The sequence below is a fragment of the Oryx dammah genome, unplaced genomic scaffold (assembly GCF_014754425.2).
Source record: "Oryx dammah isolate SB20612 unplaced genomic scaffold, SCBI_Odam_1.1 HiC_scaffold_2, whole genome shotgun sequence".
Taxonomy (NCBI): domain Eukaryota; kingdom Metazoa; phylum Chordata; class Mammalia; order Artiodactyla; family Bovidae; genus Oryx; species Oryx dammah.
Genome location: NW_024070186.1, coordinates 132,553,763 through 132,576,453, shown reverse-complemented (window position 1 = coordinate 132,576,453; position 22,691 = coordinate 132,553,763).

Here is a 22,691-nt window from a genome sequence, read left to right as displayed (position 1 = left end):
ACACGTACATCCATGGCTGATTCATGTCAATGTAGGGCAAAAACCACTACAATATTGTAATTATCCTCCAATTAAAATAAATAAATTAATAAAAAAAGAAAAAAAAAGATTGCTTCAAAGGGAAAAGGAAAAGCCTTTTATATTTAGATATTTTGTAATTTATATGTGATTATAGCAAACACTGCAGGTCATGTATTGAAAAAGTGTCAAAGAAGAGATCATGTGTTGTTGAAAAATAAAGAATTCTCCAGTATCTTTTATTCTCATTGCAGTTTCTTTTCTCATTAAAATTTTCCATGTCTCAATTATATGACAGTAACCAGCAGGGCCTGCTCTTAGCATTACAAGCAAACTAATTTTCTCTGTACTCAAATTATTTTTAGTGCTTGTTCTGAATATAACTGAAATGCATTTAGCTCCTTGAACAGTTTATAGTAAAACTACTGGCCTATTCTTTTCTGTACAATTGTTTTTTTGTTTCTTTGCCATTATATTTTGTTTTTAAGCTTCCTCTAAATGAGGGCCATAAAAATTAATGAAAATCATACCATTTCTTACAAATCTTTGTAATTTTTTAATTGGTATATGTATAAAATATGAAAGACTAATTAGGGAAGATGTCTTCAAAAGATAAACTATAGATTTTTAATAAAAATAGCAGGAAGGAGAACAAAAATATATTTCTACTAATAGTTCTGATTTCAAATAGAAGCTGGCTTTACTTAGGGTATATGTGAGTGCTGAGTTGCTAAGTCATGTCCAATTCTTTGTGATCCCACGGACTGTAGACCTCCGGGCTCCTCTGTCCATGGGATTTTTCCAGGCAAGAATACTGGAGTGGGTTGCTATTTCCTCCTCCAAGAAATCTTCCAAACCCAGATATTGAACCCGCACCTCCTGTGTCCCCTACATCTGAGGCAAACTCTTTACCACTGCTCCACCAAGGAAACCAGTCCACAATAATACACAAAGCAAATTTCGTCTTGTTGTTTTTGTTTTTTTGAAGTTTCCGTGTCATTGGAGAAAGTATAATATGATGGTTCCCTCAAATGGCTTTTGAACGTGTACTTGAAGACACCATGATCTCTGTGTATTAGTATTTGGTCAGAAACAGTATTATTTGTCAAAGGGTAATGCACCATATTCATTAAAACTGCTACACTGCAGGTAGGGGGGTGTAATTCTCACAGTTTCTAAGTCGCACTGTGGTTTCCCCAGTCTTGCTGCTCTTCTGTGTTTTATTTATGTCCTAGCTTTCTTGGAGAAGCTCCAAATAGTTGAATAAATCATTTGTCTTATGATGTCTAAGTATCATAACTAAGGAAATCTGATTACTAGTGATAATGCTGCTGCTTTTATTATTTCCAATTAAGAAACATACTGCTGATCAGATGCTATTAAGACTCTCCAAGTGCCCAAATCATATTTTTGGATAAGACCTCCTTTCTAATAACTCATTCATAGACATCTCAAGGTTATTGCTAATAGCATTGTCAAATTTGAGACTCAGCACTAATTAGGGAACTTGGTACTTTGTCATTACACATGTGCATTTGGGTATATCTTGGGACACTCTTGTGTGATTAGGTGAGAAGCAATGGGGAAGAATTACAAAGGAAGATTAGGGGTTTTAAAATCTAATGGAGAAAATTTGGAGCATGGATGTATACAGTCTAAATTCTACATGAGTAAGTACCTTTAGATGATAAACCACAAATGCTCTCAAGTATTCATATTACATAAAATTTATCTGTAGTCTCTCTGTACATTATAAACTTTTTATAGTCAAATTTTATGAGGAAATTAAACAAATTTTATGATTAGTTTTATGGTTCTTGGAAATTAACAATTGGTCTTTTCCTTTTATATTAAGATTATTGATTACATGAATCGTTCAATAAAATAAATTCTAAGAAATATAAAAATCTACTTATTTGGGTGTCAAGTATCTATTCATTTATTCACTGTGTACTTATTAAACAGTTTCCATGGGACCGACACTTTCTAGGTTCTAGAAGTGCTCATTCAAAAAAGACTCGTTCTTTACCTTCAAGTTTATCAGTTCTTGTTATTCTGGACTCAATAAGTGTGTAATAGCGGTGTCCAGCTAAGAGACAACCACCCTAGAATAAAAGTTAGTAACTATAGGTCCTTGGGGATTTATGTCATAAGCTTATTTTAAAACTTTATCCTGAGAAAAAGGCATGTCTGAAGATTTGTGCTAACAATATTCAGATTAATAGAAAGAGAGGTATTTGAAGCATCAGTAAATGGTATTAGAAAACTAGCTAGACTTCAAGATGTAGCCTTACCTCCACACAGGATCCTGCCCTGATTCTTCTCTCATCTCATCTTCTCTCGAGTCAAATATTACTCTTTCTCATGCCCCTACCTAACTTCTTTGTTATAAGCCAGTTTATGGATTACATCTCTTTTCAACTCTAAGTGACACTTTTAGAATAATGGCTTGTACATAACTGTCTTCAAAGAGTGATTGAGTAAATCAATGTTTTTGATTCCAGTTTGTCCATCTGGGTTACTATTTCTACTTTATCTCTACATTATCTGAGGGAAAGTCAGTTTTTCCTCTTTGAATTTGCTTGGATTAGATCTGAAGATCTCTAAATTTGCTAATATAGTGAAAGTTGCTCAGTTGTGTCCAACTCTTTGTGACCCCATGGATAGTACAGTCCATGGAATTCTCCAGGTCAGAATACTGGAGTGGGTAGCCTATCCCTTCTCCAGCGGATCTTTCCAACCCAGGAATCGAACTGGGGTCTCCTGCACTGCAGGCGGGTTCTTTACCAATTAAGCTATGAGGGAAGCCCTTGCTAATATAAAGACTTCCTAATTCAACCATTCTAATCCCCTTTTTGGACAAATGATCAGCACAAGGGGAGACTAAAGACATTTGGATCTGATCACATTGATTTCCAGAGACCTTTGATTATGGTTACTACACTACACCTTCAAGTTATTGCAATTATTTCTATTTTCATGGCACTTTGAATGTTGCCAGACATTTTAAGATCACCCTTTTTTTCTTTCCAACAGCCCAGTGAGGAAAATAGGTAAGAAAATGGAGTAAAGACAGACATGTTAAATTTAATTAAGTTCACAAAGAAGATATTAGATCTTACCATCCAAATCCTGTGTACATGGGCTCATAGTCTGTAAAAAGCAATATCATGAGATCCAAAGTTACAGAACTCTTGGCTTGTTCACCAGAAATAAAAGTAGGAACTCTGTAAGTGGAAGGGAAAGAAGATTATGTATGACTTTATATACTTAAACACATTAGTTCTCTTCCACTTTTGAGTTATGTGGAATTTGTGTGGTCATCAAAGAAAAGAAAGAGGGGGTTGGGTTGATATATCTGCTGCTTGCAGGTAGGGTTTAGTAAGGGTTTTGGCCTTACTTGAGGGACTTCCTAGGTGGCGCTAGTGGTGGAGAATCTGCCTGCCAGAGCAGGAGACCTAACAGACACAGGTTCAATCCTTGGATTGGGAAGATCCCCTGGAGGAAGGCATGGCAACCCCCTCCAGTATTCTTGCCTAGAGAATCCTATGGACAGAGGAGCCTGTCAGGGTGCGGTCCCTAGGGTGGCACAGAGTTGGACACAACTGAAGAGGCTTAGCATGTACCCATGCATGGCCTTATTTGCACTTTTGGGAAATGTCACAGTGTAATGAGAATCATCAATCTTGACCTTATAACTACAACACCTCTGGTAGATGAAGAGTTGATCACTTATAGAAAAGCAGTCTATGTTATTTAACACCATATAGGACATTTCTTTGTTTATAAAATAAATCATCCTCTTTTTTATTTTTCTGAAACAGTAAAAGGAGTGAGTCAATTGTTGGGAGAGGGAACAAGAAAGTAAACACAATAAATGACACATACTTACACAAATGAGTTTTTAATTCTCATCCAAAGAGAGATGATCAAGCTTTCTAAGCCATACAGAGATTTCCCTCAACAGGCCAGGATAGGAAGGGTTTAAAATAGATGTGATTAACCAATATCTCTAGGGAAGTTGTAAGTCCTTACACAGGAACAAAATTTTTTCTTAAAGATACAATTTGTTGTTGTTGTTTTTAAATGCTACTTTTAAGGGAGAATCAGAATTAAAAAGGCAGACTTAGAGAAGGATGATCTCTCCTACACTAATACTTGAATTCTCTTTGTCCATTTTTCCCCTTCCTCCATCTACTTTTCCTGACAAATTAGCCTAACTCCTCATTTCTCCAGTATTATCTTGTCACATTCACTAGAAACACTCATCTGACAATACTACGCTTGGCCACCCAATTAAGCCATTTCTGTCAAACTTAATTGTCTTCTATTTACTTTCCTGTTTGTCTCTTATAAGTTTTCTAGAGGGCATTGTGTCTTCAGCATTTGTTATTTTGCTTGACCTAGATTAATTGTTCAATAGAAAATTGTTAAAATAATAATGATATGATATTGTAGTATTTTTCTAAAGGCAGACTAGAAACAGAGCCTTAAAACTTAATTTGTTACAAAAGCAAATTAATGAATATTTGAATTCACCATTGTCAAGAGGCATAAAATTAATATTAACAAAGAAAAGTACATAATTTTTTCAATGGGAAAAAAAGTAATATTCATCCTTGCAATACTCTTATCATTTAATGCCTCTGTTAGTCACTAAATCGTGTCAGACTCTTTTTGAGACCCCATGTAGACCCCACTGTAACCTGCCAGGCTCCTCGGCCCATGGGAGTTCCCAGGCAAGAATATTGGAGTGGGTTGCCATTTCCCACTCCATTAATTCCTCTACTTGAAAGTGATTATCAGGGATGTTTCCTGTTGAACAAAGATGTTGGAAAGAGACATTTAGGACTAGATAAACAAGACTTGCCCTGTGCTGAAACAAAGGAGTTTTCCTTGGGATTAAGGGAATTGACTATTAAGGTGAAAGCTTTGGTTCCGCTTTGGTTCCACTTAGCTTCATGGACAGAATGTGAAGCCTGCAAAAGATACACTCGGGTTTTTTCCTTAACCATCGAATCTCTCATTCACCTTTATAATTCTCTTTGAGGAAGTGCCCTGACAATCTCTAGCGATTTGAAAGACCAAGCAAAGTTCTTGATCCTCCAAAAATTTCCTAAGAAGCTGAAACTTTCCTACCTATTTCTTGAGGATTACACAAACTACCTCCTTTTCATCAGTTGCACTCTCCATTCAGAAAATGAAACCTCCCAGATGAAAGTTGATATACAGATATTTAACTGATACCTGTCTTAACACAATATACCATCACATCTGTTGGCAGTCTGCGTTATTGTCCATTGATGTCTAAATTCAAATTTTAATAAATGAAGATCATACATTAAGAAATTATCCTTGGAAAGGCTTTGAATATAAGAATACATGTTCTTTGTTTCTGTAAAGGACACTAATGAAAGGTAGTAGTGTGTGTGACTTTCAAGAGATATATATATATAATCTGTCCTCCTTAAAACACACACACACACACACACACACACATGACTTCTGTCCCTGCATTTTGTTGTATGTATTAAGAACAGACAGAAGGGGGAAAGAAAATATGAAAATGAAGGCATATATCTGAGTGATATGGCCACAAGCCAAGGAATGCCAGGAACCATAGAAAACTAATAAATATTCAAGATCATCCCCCACAAAAAAAGGACAAAACATATGTTTTGCTCTAAAATGGATGCCACAGTAGCTTGGTATCCCTTGATCTATCTTTTGTGTAAGGAAATTATCAACTAAAGAAATTATAACTTGAAACTATATCAATATTTATTCTTTCAGATCTCAATCATGTTAGAACTAGAAGAAATCTTTAAAAATGAGTCAAATTTTCCCATCCTGCAAATAAAGAAATTGAAGAACAAATAGGCCAAGTGATTTGCCAAAGTCAAAGCTAGTAAGTAGAAAAGTTAATACTAGAAGTCGTCTTCTAGATTTTTGGTCCTATGTTTTTTCTACTGATGCCCTTTTCCCCCTCCAGTCTATACTAAACATTACCCAGTCTCTAAAATCTAATCAAGTGTATAGCTCTTTATTCAGTGACCTAATTTGATTAAATATCAAAATTTTAAGAATAAAGAACTCAAAATTTTTTACAACAATTTTAATGCTTTGTGCCTTTTACCATTGTTTCTCCTTACTTATGAATTTCTACTATGATGTGGATTATTTTTGAAGTGTGCCTGTAAAATTTAAGAGTGCTAGACTTGTGCTGTGCTTAGTCTCTCAATCATGTCCAACTCTTTGTGACCCTATGGATTGTATCACGCCAGGCTCTTCTATCTGTGGTGATTCTCCAGGCAAGAATACTGGAGTTTGGGTTGCCATGCCCTCCTCTAGGAGATCTTCCCAACCCAGAGATCAAACTCAAGTCTCCCACATTGCAGGCGGATTCTTTAGTGACTGAGGCACCAGGGAAGCCCAGGCTAGACTTAAGAACACTTTAATACACATTTGAGGTTGGCAATTTAATATACAATAAAAATGATAGATGCAGTTGTGAGTTTGTCTATAAAAATATCTATATATGATACAGTATCTAGCACATAGTTGAAGCTCTGTAACACTCTGTTAAATGAATGTATTCATTAAGTGGGTGCAAAAACATAAAAAACAATCATGTATTCAAAACCAAACTATGAGCAGGAAGTGGAGTTTCTGAAATGCCTATCTCCTGGGACCAAGGATTTCTACAGGATATTTTTATATTTGGGTGTTTTGTGTATGAGACATAGCATGATGTACTGAAAAGTGATTACCTAGCTTGAGAGTTAGAAACTTGGATTTCAGTCTGTTTTTGTTATAACTACCTGGAGAGGTTGCCTCTCTTTCTTGGGCCATAATATAAATAAAGAATTTGGAATCAATGTGATTAATGTTGTGAAAAGAAATTCTTTTTTCAACAATGGTTGCATAATTCTCCTTACCTAGCCCCTTGTGTTAGTTTGCTATAGGTATGCAAAATGAAGTATCATATCTTAAGTTTCAGCTTTTCTACCTTCAAGCTGTGTGATCTTGAATATGTCAGTTCCTGTCTTCTGGCCTCTGAATTCTAATCCATAACATGGTCAAGTAGAACCAGATTACCTTTCAAATCCAATCCAACTCTGACATGTGGAAGAAAGAAAATAAATGAATATAGGTTCCAAGGAAGTGATAGATAAAGCAAAATGGTGCAAAGCCCATAGTAGAATAAAACAAAGCTAACTTGTGGTATTCAAACCAAGATATCAGTTCCTTTAATGACTTGAGCTGGGAAATATGATTCCAACAATAAATGATTATTGAAGCCGTAGGTTTTAAATGACTTTAAAAAAATTTTAAACACATGAGTATACTAAAATAGACTCTTTCCAAATCACTGAAAATATTATCTGCTCTTTCCCCTTGTAAAATATTTTTTTAGTCCTTGCAGGCAAGTTTAGCCTCTAAAATTTTTTTAATAGGCACACCATGGCTAAAAATAAATAGCTGGCTTTAAAAGAAATGTGGTTTTTAAAAGAAAGAACAACAAAATGCCAAGAACATTTCTATAGCCAACTTCGTGCTTTGCCTGCTTCAGGAAAAGACTAGTAAAAAACAGGTGTCAATAATCACCATGCAATCTGGGGTCTCCAGTCTGAGGTGGAAAGAACCTCAACCAGCTGCTTTCTCCTCTGATTAAAAATTCCTTCATATTAAACTCTTAACCTTTTGCTCTTATACTCTCATATGTATTGTACTTTTTTTTTCTTTATAGGCTAGGGGAAATGAACGGATTAGCAGCGTCTTACCTCTGAATCAGTGAGTTAATCAAAGAGTGTGTATATAAAATGAAATAATGAATTATTTAGCTGATAACAAACATGATATAAAATTCCATTTATTGGGTAGTCAACTCAATTTTATTAGTTTTAGAATTATATAAATCATTTTAACACAATGCAGAAATATTTAGCATTTGTAGATTTATTTTTCACGTGGTTTGCTTGTTGTTCTACAGCCATTTGTATTTTGTTTTTCTCTTTATGGAATGTTCTAAATATCTGATTGAAAAATGGTGCAGTTTGATTAAAAAGGCAAATGATATAGCTAGTGAATCAGAAAGATAAAATGCTGAAGGATTCCTGTATTTTTCCTTTCCCCTTTTCCCTAACCTGGGACAGTCTATGACCCTTTTTTTAAGAGTATCCTTTTCCAAGTTAACTCATTATAATGGATCACTCTTTGTTAAACACAAATAGCACTGGACAAAACTTCCTAATATTAATTTGACATGCTTCCTCCAGAAGGAAAAAAACAAAAAAACAAAACCCACTCTAAGATGTACGCATGCGTGTCTGTGTGCATGCTAAGTCGCTTTAGTCGTCTCCAGCTCTTTGCAACATCACGGTCTATAGCCTGCCAGGCTCCTCTGTCCATGGGATTCTCCAAGCAAGGATACTGGAGTGGGTGGTCATGCCCTCCTCTAGGGGACTGAACCTGCGTTTCTTATGCCTCCTGCATTGCAGGCAGGTTCTTTACCACTAGCACTACCTGCGAAGACCTCTAGGGTATATAAGTGAAAAGTGAAGTCGCTCAGTTGTGTCCGACTCTTTGCGACCCCACAGACTGTAGCCTATCAGGCTTTTCTATCCATGGGATTTTCCAGGCCAGAGTGCTGGAGTGGATTGCCATTTCCTTCTCCGGGGGATTTTCCCGACCCAGGAATCGGGCCCGGGTCTCCCACATTGAAGGCAGAGGCTTTACCATCTGAGCTACAGTTACTTCATTAAGCCTTAACAAAAGCATTCCTAAGGGAGTTCAGGTTAGCCTCAATTCTGTTTCTCTGCTTCACCAATTCAATTTTATCAGCATCTATCACTCCTCTGAGTACAGGATGACCATACATTCAGATTTTCCCAGGACAGTCCCTGTTTCAGCCTGCTGCTCTGCTGTCTGTCTGAAGATTATTCCCTTTCACTCTCAAAAGTGTTCTGGTTTGGAAAGTAAATTATGTGGTCTCTTTATCACCAGGCATATACTCTATGGGCCTTCTGCAAAGTTATCTCTAGCTAACTTTAAAATGGGGAAATTCTCTACCATTGTCTTCAAATTTGAATATTTATGAATATGCTGTCTTTTACCCTCTGAACTAGATCTTATGATATTATTGTGTAACCATTGTGTAATAAGGTATAATATTGTATTATCACTTCTCCTTATTGAAAGGGGTATTCTTAAGAGATTTACAGAAACGCAAAGCCTGGTGACTTTCTGAAAATGCAAGCACATTCCTGTTAAAGTTGGCCTTTTTATAATGCAATAAGCAGAGCAAGATAGAACATAGCTAGAATATAGTCTGATTGAGTTCTGATCTTGGGCAAATTTAACTTCTTTAAGCCTCCATTTTTCTTCTGTAATTTGAGGATGATGTTTCTTTGAATGATGATTGTAAGAGTTGAGGCATTATGCATTAAGTGTTCAGAACTATGCCCTGCTCATAACCAACACAGAAAGCATGGTGCATGCGTGTGTGTGTGTGATCTCAGTCGTGTGCAACTCTTTGTGACCTCATGGACTGTAGCCCTCCAAGCTTCTCTGTCCCTGGGATTTTTCAGGCAAGTATACTGGAGTAAGTTGCCATTTCTCCTCCAGAGGATCTTCCCAACTTAGGTATCGAACCCACATCTCCTTCGTCTCTTTCATTGACAGGCAAGTTCTTTATCCCTGAGCCACCTGGGAAGCCTGCAGAAAACATGATAGCAACTATAATTATCATTTTTTATTGGATAAGATCACTGCACATTTATGGGTATTAATGGAGTAAAAGAGTTTCTTTTTCATCTTCAAGAAAAAATACTCCAAACCTTGTAGTTTGGTAGAGTTCAATACAAGTTGAACTTTGTAATATGGTTGACTGTATTTGATTCCAGGGATTAGTATTCAGTTCAGATGTTTAAAAATATGGATTTTAAGCACTTAAGCAATTAGAACTAATGATGGAACAAAAAAAACCCTCAATTATCTTTTAAAATGATTATCCTTTACATAATTACTTTGCTTACGATGAATTTGAGCAAATTTAAAATGAACAATACACTGAAAGAATCAGCCTGTAAAATAATTAAAAATATATATCTTTGATTTGTCAAGTAACAAATTTTTGTCCTCAACGAGAGAAAAATAATCCCAGTATTTTAAGAAAGAATTGTTGATTTAACAAATATATAACTCAAGATACCTTTTATAAGTCAAATATTTATCTCATAAAATAAAGCAATCATATGTTCTTTAATTACTTCTGTTCTTTCTCTACAATAAGAATTCCAACTTTTATTTGTGCCTTTAACATAAGCAAGCTGTTTTGAGAGGCAACTTATGTTGAAAATATGTTCCAGATTTACACTGATGCTCAGTATGAACAGCAAAAAGCCATCTTTTGGTCAAATCATACATTACACAATGTGTCCCAAGTTTGAATTGAAAACGGGGGTCACCATGGAGGAACATTTTTCTATTTTTAATCAGAAAGTGTGACTTCAAATCCTTGCCTCCCCTGTAATTTTGAAAATTTGCTACTTCTCTGCATGTCAGCATCCTCAATATCCTGTTTTTTAATGCCTCTTACATTAAAGCAAACACTTCTTTCTGGAGGTTGTACTGGACTTAATCGCAATGTTCAGCATCAAGGAAAAAATGATGCAAAATGTGTTCCCAGAGTCACCCACAGAATCATGCTATTTTCATCTCTATTCCAATAATAACACAGTGTGGTGTGCTCCCAACCTCACTCCCTCGTGTATTTTTAAACTGCATTGTTCGTTATGCCTGCTTTAAGTTTAGATGTAATAAAGTAAGATAATTTGGTAAAGTAATTAAAATGAGTAAATTCACTATTCAAAGTGAGTTAACATTCACATAGCAGTTAACTATCCTAGTCTTCCTTAAACAAAGGCAGTAACAGGTAAAAATTATCCTCCTTCAAAGACAATCGAAAATGCTATCTCTAATGCATGAATATTCTTAACATCAATTATACACTAAAAGGTTTTGTCATACCTGTTGATTTTAAGTTATTACAAAGTTGACAAGTTGAAAGCATTTGTCTAATGATGCCAACTATTCATTCTGTCTGCTTTACAGAGATGTTGTGAGACTCAAAGTGAAATAATGTATGGAAAATTACTTTGTATGATAAAGTGATATATGTAAAGCTTATCCACTCAATTAATATTACTATTGAATGCCTACCATGTGCCAGCCACTGTCTTAGGCACTTAATAGAAGTCTGCAACAACTTCTAACTATCCAGTATTTAATTCAAATTCAACTCTAAAGATATGGATATAGGTAGCATTTATATCAGAGAAGGCGATGGCACCCCACTCCAGTACTCTTTTGCCTAGAAAATCCCCTGGATGGAGGAGCCTGGCAGGCTTCAGTCCATGGGGTCGCTAAGAGTCCAACACGACTGGGCGACTTCACTTTCACTTTTCACTTTTGTGCATTGGAGAAGGAAATGGCAACCCACTCCAGTGTTCTTGCCTGGAGAATCCCAGGGACTTGGGAGCCTGGTAGGCTGCCGTCTCTGAGGTCGCACAGATTGGACACAACTGAAGTGACTTAGCAGCAGCAGCAGCAGCAGCATTTATATACAAGAATTGCTACTCCTTCTTGACTACTTATTCAATCCCCTCCATTTGAAATATTTCTCAGCTTTATGCCTTGATGTGTTTTCCTCCTGCTCAAGGTTTGATTCATGCTCTTTGAAACAACTAATGAACACAAATGCAGGTACTTCCCTGCTGGTCCAGTGATTAAGACTTTGCCTTCCAATACAAAGGGTGTGAGTTTGATCCCTGGTCAGGGAACTAAGATCCCACATGCCTCACAGTCAATAAATCAAAACATGAAAAAAAAAGAGACAAGAAACAATATTGTTACAAATTCAACAAAGACTTTAAAAGTGGTCCACATCAATAAAATTTTTAAAAACAGATAAAATAAGTGCAAAGTCCTCTGCCACAATTTTCAGTTATCCTCAGCTTGTGGACAGGTTGCGGACAGGGCACTGCAAGATTTTAATGTCCATAGGAATCACCTAAGAATCTGATTAACTGGTGGATTCTGCTTCAGTGGGACGTGAGATTCTGTATTGCTAACAAGATCCCATCTGAAGCACATGCTTTGCTCTAAAGATCACACTTTGGAGGACAAACCTCCATCAACTGAAGATTGGTTCCCCTCTTGGCCCGTGAAATTATTTCCCTGCATCCCATTTATTTTCAACAGACATTCTTCTTATAAATAATTAAATCTGTGAGCTGTAAACAGCATCCTGCATATTTATCCCACTTTAACACTTGCCATGTGCAGAAAATGTTAACCACAAAGGATCTTTGTTTCATATTTGATCTGGGAAACTCACACTCACTTTAATTAGCTAGTTCACATGCAGTAAAATCTCAGGAGCCAGGTGACTTGAGTTCCATGTGTTTTGTCTCTGGAGAATTAAAATGTGCAACCCATTCTCCCTGTGGCTTGCTCTGTCTTGATTACTATATATAATGCAAATACTGGACAATCCCAACATAACCCAACACATGCCCTGGCAAAGTTAAAGTCAACACCTGATTTCCATCTAGTTCCATTTCTGTTGGCCTTTATCTTAAGCATACACGGCTTATTTCAATATGCTTCCTCTCTGCTCCAAACTATGTGTAACTTTATGCAATTTTGACCACTTTGAAATATTTTAATTGCACTGTTTCCATTGTTTGAAATTATTACCACAGAAATGTTACAATGATAATTTCTGCTTTTCAGTTGTTTTGGTTACATCATTAATGTTGAATGGTTAGTATATATTAATCATATAAATGTTTATATACAGACTCCTGATCCTGATAGAAAAGCCTTCAACATCTGGCTCTTAATTTTCCCAACTCATCTTCTTTAACCACATATATATCTTATATGATAGCCTTATAATTGTAACTAGACTTTTTAAATTTAACTTTTCTCTAATATATGTGCTGGAATACCATGTCTTCAGTCAGGGAGAGGACTGACCATCTTGTTGGTCAAGGACCCCTCCAGATACTCCTCCAACCTCAACTTCCTGCAGCCATTTCTTTAACCTCCTGTTTGGTAAAATCCTTCCATAGCCATCGCTGTACATAATTCTGTTTTAGCAACCTAGCAACATTTTCTTCAACTCTGTTATTACTATTTACCTTTCCCAATAGATCTGAGGGCAGTAATTATCGTTAATAGTTGTACTTCCAGTACCTAGGTTTGGGACTCTCACATAGCAGTACTCAGTTATATTTTGCTGATTTTTAAATGAATGATACGTAGCTAAATTTTAAATATTTAATATATGATACTTTTCTTATTTCCAAGTCCAGTGTAGTTCTAGCATGAACATTATATATCTGGCAGTCTCTGAAAGCATAGAGAAATGTTTAAAGTTTCTCAGAAGGAATGACAGGATGTAATAGGGTATGCCAGAGCCAGACTGAATGCAGATTACAGTGGTTTTTTTTTTTTTTTGAATGGTTCTTTCGTTTTTGAATGATTGTAACTTCTTTGACATTCTAGATTTGAATTTAAGAAATTCAGTTACCCTACACCTTCATGGTATAGGTCTCCAGTCAAAAGCCACCAGGTGAGCTTCAAGTTCTAGGCAAGAGCCAGCATTACCTGCCATCCAAGTTATGGGACACCTCAGAAGTCCAGTTTTTGTAAAATTCAGATGACTGTAGCCATCTACCACTGACATGAGATTACAACACCCCGAGAGATTCCAAGAGCAAATGACCCAGCCAAGTTCTTCTCCAGTTCCTGACCCACAAAATATGGAGCAAAACAAAATTGTTTTAAGTCACTCAATTTTCAATAATTTATTACACGACAACTGTAAACTGAACCAATGAGAGTCACAACCAGGGCCCTGGGCCCTTTTCTATCTGCATGCCTTCAGAAAAGTCACTCTTCCCTTTAGGTGTTAGTTAGTCTTGGTAGTTATCAACAGATAACATATTTTCAAAAAACTTTTTCTACATTACCATGTTTCTAAATTCACAGATAAAATGGCTATCATTATTATCTTGTCAACTGTGGCCAAGAGTATCAGGGATAGGGTTTTGCCATATAAGAATTTGAACAGAAATAAACCTTACTCCAGCTTCTGTTTAGCCAAAGGAAATTGCGACCTACATATTTGCATACACTCTATCTCTTTTTTTTTTTTTAATGAATGAGTCACTGTTTTTGTTTTTTTAAATAATGTTATTTTTTTCTTCATTTTATTTACTGGCTGCACCACACAGCATGTGGGATCTTAGTTCCATGACCAGGGACTTAACCATGTTCCCTGCATTCAAAGTATGGCGTTTTAACCACTGAGCCATCAGGGAAGTCCCATATACCCGTGCCTCTAGTTCATTCACCTATAAGTGAGAATTACTAGTTCAATAGATGATCTCCAAAATCTGATCTAGCTCTATGATTCCAAGATTCTATAATCTTCTAATAATAATATCTTTCCATGTTAATCTATGAATTTCAAGTAGGAAGTAGCATTGTGAGCATGGAGTATAGCTTTTTTTTTTTAAAAAAAAAAAAAAGGAGTATTGTAAAGATGAGGAAGAAAAATCACCGGAAGAAAATGAAAGCAATGACTTTCTTAAGGAATAAAAATACAAGCAATGATTTAAACCATCATTGCAGATAAGTGAGCAAGACAAAGGGGTGGCATTTTGCCCAGTTGTTATTTTTATAATGAGAAACATGACACACAGTCCTACTTTGGACAATGTGCTTGCCAAAACTCCTGAACAATCATGATTTTACCAGTATCCTCAATAGATAGCTTCCTTAAAAACAAAGTGGGAGTGGAGGTGCAGTAATTTCTAAATAGGCTAAGCTCTCATTGGGATAAATGGATAATGGAACAATAGCTAATGATTTACCATAAATCATTGTTCATATTTGCCATTGCTCTCTGGTGGGTAATTGAACACTGTGAGCACAGATATAGGACAACAGAACTGTAGACAATGTATCTTAGCTCTAATATCAACTTGCTGAATGACAATAACTTGAGAAATGGAAGAATGTCTACAAGGGGAACATACCATTCACATTGTTTATAAAATTTATAAAGAGACTGATGAATCAATACACAGAAAAGAGATGATTTAGCTGTATGATAGATATAGCACAATTAATCTTATTAACTAAAACTCAAAAGAAAAGTGACCTAAAGACACCTAAAATAGTTGGCATCTTTAGAAGTCTGCTTTCAGCTTATTTTATTTATATTAACTCTTATCAATCAACAAGTATGACAAAAACCTTTTAGTTAAATGATTGAAGTTCAGAATACTCATGCATTAAGAATGATGTTTTCAGTTATCTTCTATGAATGGATGACTTTTATACTTTATTGCCTTTGTTATTTAAAAGAAACCTGAAATATGTAAATCCTACATAATATTTGTTATAGTTTATAGATTAGTGGGATTAGCCACTGAAGATCCATAAAATAATTAGTAAGCAATTAGTTTATCTAATCATATATCTTCTTCCAAGAATGATTTAAATCAGTCATCATGAACATTGTAATTTATAACATATGGGTGAATAGATTAATAACATATTAAACATTATAAGTAAATAGAAATGGAAATAAAATTTTGTTTTAAAGACACAAAGAATAAACTTGTCTTATAATTTATTCTTCCATGTACTACTTTAGACTAGGTTAGTCCAGAAAAACCTCCAAAAAAAAATAGCATGCAAAGTTGACTTATTTTTCAGACTATATTGTTAGGTTTTGTTTGGCATTTCTGTTCTTTCTCTGTTGGTTCTTCTTTCTGAATTTAAATTTTTAAAATCTAGTATTGATGCAATGTATCATATTGGCATGTATGTATGATGAACATAAGAGAAGTACATCTCATAGGTATTTTAGCCTCCACTTCAATATATACATATGTCCACTCATATATACAGAATGTCATTGAAGTGTTCACATTATCAGATAATAGTAATCAAATATTAATCCTCAATTATTACTTTGTGCACATTAGTTATTGATGAATTGGGAATCTATTTTTAGATCTTTTTAGCTGAAGAAAGCCAAAAGGGACAGTATTTATGGTAGCAAATAAAGAAATATTTAAACTGGTATACTAATAGAATATTAAATTTGCTTTTATCCCATCAGAACTGATACAGTAGGTAATGATAACTTCTTATAGCAACCCAAAAAGTGTTCTATAAATATCAGTACATTTATCAGTCTATCCATATTCTACAGTAAGTTAGAAAGGAACACTTAGATGGAGTAAGCTTGAAAAATAAAAGTAAGGATATATTACAGATAAAGTAATGTGTATATTTCTTTTAAATTGCAGACCTCCAAAATGTGATATATTAATCTGCACTGTGAGTTTTTCAGACTGCCCCAAACTTATTTTGTTCAGTGAACTCTTTTTCTCTGACCTTTGTGAAGTCAGAGTTCTGCAAAGCACAATTTGGAATAATCTGCTTTATGAAGCATTTTCTAACTCTAACAATCTTGTTCTCTCATTCTGTCACTAACAAATGGGTCTCACTTTTTTTCAGAGTCTCAAGAGTTTCACTCTCTTGTTTTCCTTTCTTGATTTAAATCAAGTTGAATTGACTTTTAATCATTTCTTTGTTCTACAAGTATTTATTAGATAAAGTTACCTGAAACTTTAGTATGTTTCATTGGTAAATCACAGAGAAATATATTAGGAAACTATAGACTATGCAGTATATAGTAAAAAAATCACTTTATATTTGAGGTGAAAAGTTACCTAAATAAGTGACTCATTAAAATTTAATAAAATGAAATTTTAATTGAAATTAATAATCTTGTTAAAGTATAGGCTAGTTTGTTTATTTCACATGCCAGCAAGGTTATGCTCAAAATTCTTCAAGCTAGGCTTCAACAGTAGCTGAAGCAGTTCAACTGAGAACTTCCAGATGTATATGCTGGGTTTAGAAAAGGCAGAGGAACCAAAGATCAAATTAGTAACATTCATTGCATCATGGAGAGAGCAAGAGAATTCCAGAAAAACATCGACTTCTGCTTCATTGACGATACAGAAGACTTCGACCGTGGGAATCACAACAAACTGTGGAAAATTCTTAAAGAGGTGATAGTACTAAATCACCTTATCTGTCTCCTAAGAAACCTGTATGCAGGTCGAGAAGCAACAGTTAGAATTGGACATAGAACAACTGACAGGTTCAAAATTGGGAAAGGAATATGTCAAAGCTGTATATTGTTACCCTGCTTACTTAACTTCCATGCAGAATACATCATGCAAAATGCCAGGCTGGATGACTCACAAACTGGAATCAAGATTGCTGGGAGAAACATCAGCAAACACAGATACACATATGAAAACACCCTTATGGCAGAGAGTGAAAAGGACTAAAGAACCTCTTGATGAAGGTAAAAGAGGAGAGTGAAAAAGCTGGCTTAAAATTCAACATTTAAAAAGCTAAGACCATGACATCTGGTCCCATCACTTCATGACAAATAGAAGGGGAAAAAGTGGAAGTGGTGACAGATTTTATCTTTTTGGTTTCCACAATCACTGTGGAATGTAACTGCAACCATGAAATTCAAAGACATTTGCTCCTTGGAAGGAAAGCCATGACAAACATAGACAGTGTATTAAAAACCTGAGATATCCCTTGCCAACAAAGCCCGTATAGTCAAAATTATGGTTTTTCCAAATATACAGATGTGGGAGTGGGCCCATAAAGATGGTTGAGCACCAAATACCTGATGCTTTTGAATTGTGGTGCTGAGCTGTGGCTGTGCGGGCACAGGAGTGCCGAGAGGAGCTACTCCATATTCAAGGTCAGGAGGGGCGGCCGTAAGGAGATACCCCTAGTCCAAGGTAAGAAGTAGCGGCTGCACTTTGCTGGGCAGCCGTGAAGAGATACCCCACGTCCAAGGTAAGAGAAACCCAAGTAAGACAATAAGTGTTGCAAGAGGGCATCCGAGGGCAGACACACTGAAACCATACTCACAGAAAACTAGTCAATCTAATCACATGGACCACAGCCTTGTCTAACTCAATGAAACTAAGCCATGCCGTGTGGGGCCACCCAAGATGGGTGGGTCATGGTGAAGAGGTCTGACAGAACGTGGTCCACTGGAGAAGAGAATGGCAAACCACTTCAGTATTCTTTCCTTGAGAACCCCATAAACAGTATGAAAAGGCAAAATGATATGATACTGAAAGAGGAACTCCCAAGGTTGTAGGTGCCCAATATGCTACTGGAGATCAGTGGAGAACTAACTCCAGAAAGAAGGAAAGGATGGAGCCAAAGCAAAAACAATACCCAGCTGTGGATGTGACTGGTGATAGAAGCAAGATCCGATGCTGTAAAGAGCAATATTGCATAGGAACCTGGAATGTCAGGTCCATGAATCAAGGCAAATTGGAAGTGGTCAAACAAGAGATGGCAAGGGTGAACATCAACATTCTAGGAATCAGCAAACTAAAATGGACTGGAATGGGTGATTTTAACTCAGATGACCATTATATCTACTACTGTGGGCAGGAATCCCTTAGAAGAAATGGAGTAGCCATCATGATCAACAAAAGAGTCTGAAATGCAGTACTTGGATGCAATCTCAAAAACGACAGAATGATCTCTGTTCATTTCCAAGGCAAAACATTCAATATCACAGTAATCCAAGCCTATGTCCCAACCAGTAATGCTGAAGAAGCTGAAGTTGAACGGTTCTATGAAGACCTACAAGACCTTTTAGAACTAACACCCAAAAAAGATGTCCTTTTCATTATAGGGGACTGGAATGCAAAAGTAGGAAGTCAAGAAACACCTGGGGTAACAGGCAAATTTGGCCTTGGAATGCGGAATGAAGCAGGACAAAGGCTAATAGAGTTTTGCCAAGAGAACACACTGGTCATAGCAAACACCCTCTTCCAACAACACAAGAGAAGACTCTACACATGGACATCACCAGATGGTCAACACTGAGATAAGACTGATTATATTCTTCGCAGCCAAAGAGGAAGAAGCTCGATAGAGTCAGCAAAAACAAGAGCTGATTGTGGCTCAGATCATGAACTCCTTATTACCAAATTCAGACTTAAATTGAAGAAAGTAGGGAAAATCACTAGACCATTGAGGTATGACCTAAATCAAATCCCTTATGATTATACAGTAGAAATGAGAAATAGATTTAACTGACTAGATCTGATATATAGAGTGCCTAATGAACTACGGAATGAGGTTCGTGACATGGTACAGGAGACAGGGATCAAGACCATCCCCATGGAAAAGAAATGCAAAAAAGCAAAATGGCTGTCTGGGGAGGCCTTAAAAGAGCTGTGAAAAGAAGAGAAGTGAAAAGCAAAGGAGAAAAGGAAAGATATTAGCATCTGAATGCAGAGTTCCAAAGAATAGCCAAGAGAGATAAAAAGCCTTCCTCAGCGATCAAAGCAAAGAAATAGAAGAAAACAACAGAATGGGAAAGACTAGAGATCTTTTCAAGAAAATTAGAGATACCAAGGGAACATTTCATGCAAAGATGGGCTCAATAAAGGACAGAAATGGTATGGACCTAACAGGAGCAGAAGATATTAAGAAGAGGTGGCAAGAATACACAGAAGAACTGTACAAAAAAGATCTTCATGACCAAGATAATCACAATGGTGTGATCACTCACCTAGAGCCAGGCATCCTAGAATGTAAAGTCAAGTGGGCCTTAGAAAGCATCACTATGAACAAAGCTAGTGGAGGTGATGGAATTCCTGTTGAATTCTTTGAAATCCTAAAGATGATGCTGTGAAAGTGCTGCACTCAATATGCCAGCAAATTTGGAAAACTCAGCAATGGCCACAGGACTGGAAAAGGTCACTTTTCATTCTAATCCCAAAGAAAGGCAATGCCAAAGAATGCTCAAACTACCAAACAATTGTGCTCATCTCACACGCTCGTAAAGTAATGCTCAAAATTCTCCCAGCCAGGCTTCAGTAATACATGAACCCAAACTTGCAGATGTTCACGCTGGTTTTAGAAAAGGCAGAGGAACCAGAGATCATCAAATTGCCAACATCCGCTGGATAATGGAAAAAGCAAGAGAGTTCCAGAAAAACATCTATTTCTGCTTTATTTACTATGCCAAAGCCTTTGACTGTGTAGATCACAATAAACTGTGGAAAATTCTGAAAGAGATGGGAATACCAGACCACCTGACCTCTTGAGAAACCTATATGCAGGTCAGGAAGCAACAGTTAGAACTGGACATGAAACAACAAACTGGTTCCAAATGGGAAAAGGAGTACATCAAGGCTGTATATTGTCACCCTGCTTATTTAACTTACATGAAGAGTACATCATGAAAAATGCTGGGCTGGAAGAAGCACAAGCTGGAATCAAGATTGCCGGGAGAAATATCAATAACCTCAGATATGCAGATGACACCACTCTTATGGCAGAAAGTGAAGAGGAACTAAAAAGCCTCTTGATGAAAGTAAAAGAGGAGAGTGAAAAGGTTGGCTTAAAGCTCAACATTCAGAAAATGAAGATCATGGCATCTGGTCCCATCACTTCATGGGAAATAGATGGGAAACAGTGGAAACAGTGTCAGACTTCATTTTTGGGGCTCCAATATCACTGCAGATGGTGATTGCAGCCATGAAATTAAAAGACGCTTACTCCTTGGAAGGGAAGTTATAACCAACCTAGATAGCATATTAAAAAGCAGAGACATTACTTTGCCAAGAAAGGTCTGTCTAGTCAAGGCTATGGTTTTTCCAGTAGTCATGTATGGATGTGAGAGTTGGACTGTGAAGAAATCTGAGCACCAAAGAATTGATGCTTTTGAACTGTGGTGTTAGAGAAGACTCACGTGAGCCCCTTGGACTGCAAGGAGATCCAACCAGTCCACCCTAAAGGAGATCAGTCCTGGGTGTTCATTGGAAGGACTGATGCTAAAGCTGAAACTCCAATACTTTAGCCACCTCATGTGAAGAGTTGACTTATTGGAAAAGATTCTGATGCTGGGAGGGATTGGGGACAGGAGAAGGGGATGATAGAGGATGAGATGGCCGGATGGCATCACAGACTCGATGGACATGAGTTTGAGTGAACTCCGGGAGTTGGTGATGGACAGGGGGACCTGGCATGCTGCGATTCATGGGATCGCAAAGAGTCAGACACGACTGAGCAACTGAACTGAACAAGACCCTTGAGAGTCCCTTGGACTCCAAGGAGATCCAACCAGTCCATCCTAAAGGAAATCAGTCCTGAATATTCATTGGAAGGACTGATACTGAAGCAGCAACCCCAATACTTTGGCCACCTAATGTGAAGAGCCAACTCATTGGAAAAGACCCTGATGCTGGAAGAGACTGAAGATAAAAGAAGGGGGTGTGAAATATTGAGATGGTTAGATAGCATCACCTTCAATGGACATGAATTGGCACAAACTCTGGGAAATAGTGCCGGACAGAAGAGCCTGACATGCTACAGTCCTTGTAATTGCAAAGGGTTGGATGCTGCTTAGCAACTGAACAACAACAAATTAGTTTACACAATTGTGTCTCATAAATCTAAGTAATTGTTTAAATATAATAATTTGTCTTCCTTTTTTAAAAAGCATCTATGAAATGATTTTTATTTCAATATTTAGCAACACACAGAGACACACACACACCCATAGATAATCATTTGTTTTTGATGACTATACATATAGATCAGGTTAAGGAAGTTTCCTACATAGTAACTCTTCATGTATTTGAAGATTATACAATAATATAATTTGTTCATTTATATCAAATTCATCAGTTGTTCAAAATATTTTAGATTCAGTGGGAAAGTATCAGCAGAAACATATTTAATTGAAAAGCACATCATAGCATTCTTCCCCCTAACTGACTTTCCACCATTGCCATAGAGACTCAGCAAAACTCATAGCAACACTACAAATGAAAATTAAACTTACGTTGACTGGCCCAGTTGTTCACCTTGCTTGGTACATGTGCTAGTCAAAGTCTAGCTAGCTAGTTATATTCAGTGAAATGTAAGTGAAAAACCAATATATGTAGCATTTTTTCCCCATTTCATACACTTACAAATGACTTGGGAATTTGGTCACAACTCAGATCCAGATTCAGTAGATCTAGAGTGGGACCTGGGAGGCTAGATTTCTAACTAATGTCCAAATGATGCTGATGATGCCGATGACAATCTGGTTGGTCAGCTGTACAACTCAGGGCTCTATCAATGACCTACATTGACTTATTCTGTATTCTGTATGGTTTATCATTTATTATTTCTGTTTGTCTTGTTTCTTCTGTTTGTTTTAAATATTTATTTATTTGTCTGGCTACACTGGCTCTTAGTTGTGGCACGTAGTATCTTTTATCTTCATTGCAACATGCCAAATCTTTTTAAGTTGCAGCATCTAAACTCAGTTATGGCATGTGGGATCTAGATCCCTAGTGGCTAAGACTCTGTGTTCCCACTGCCGGGGTCCCGGGTTCAATCCCTGATCAGGGAACTAGTGTATGTTCTCATATATTGTATGTGAACATTTATTGTTTACCTGTAAATCATAATTCAGAACAAAGACTCAATAAAACTACAATGAGAGGCAAAAAGACAATGGCCAT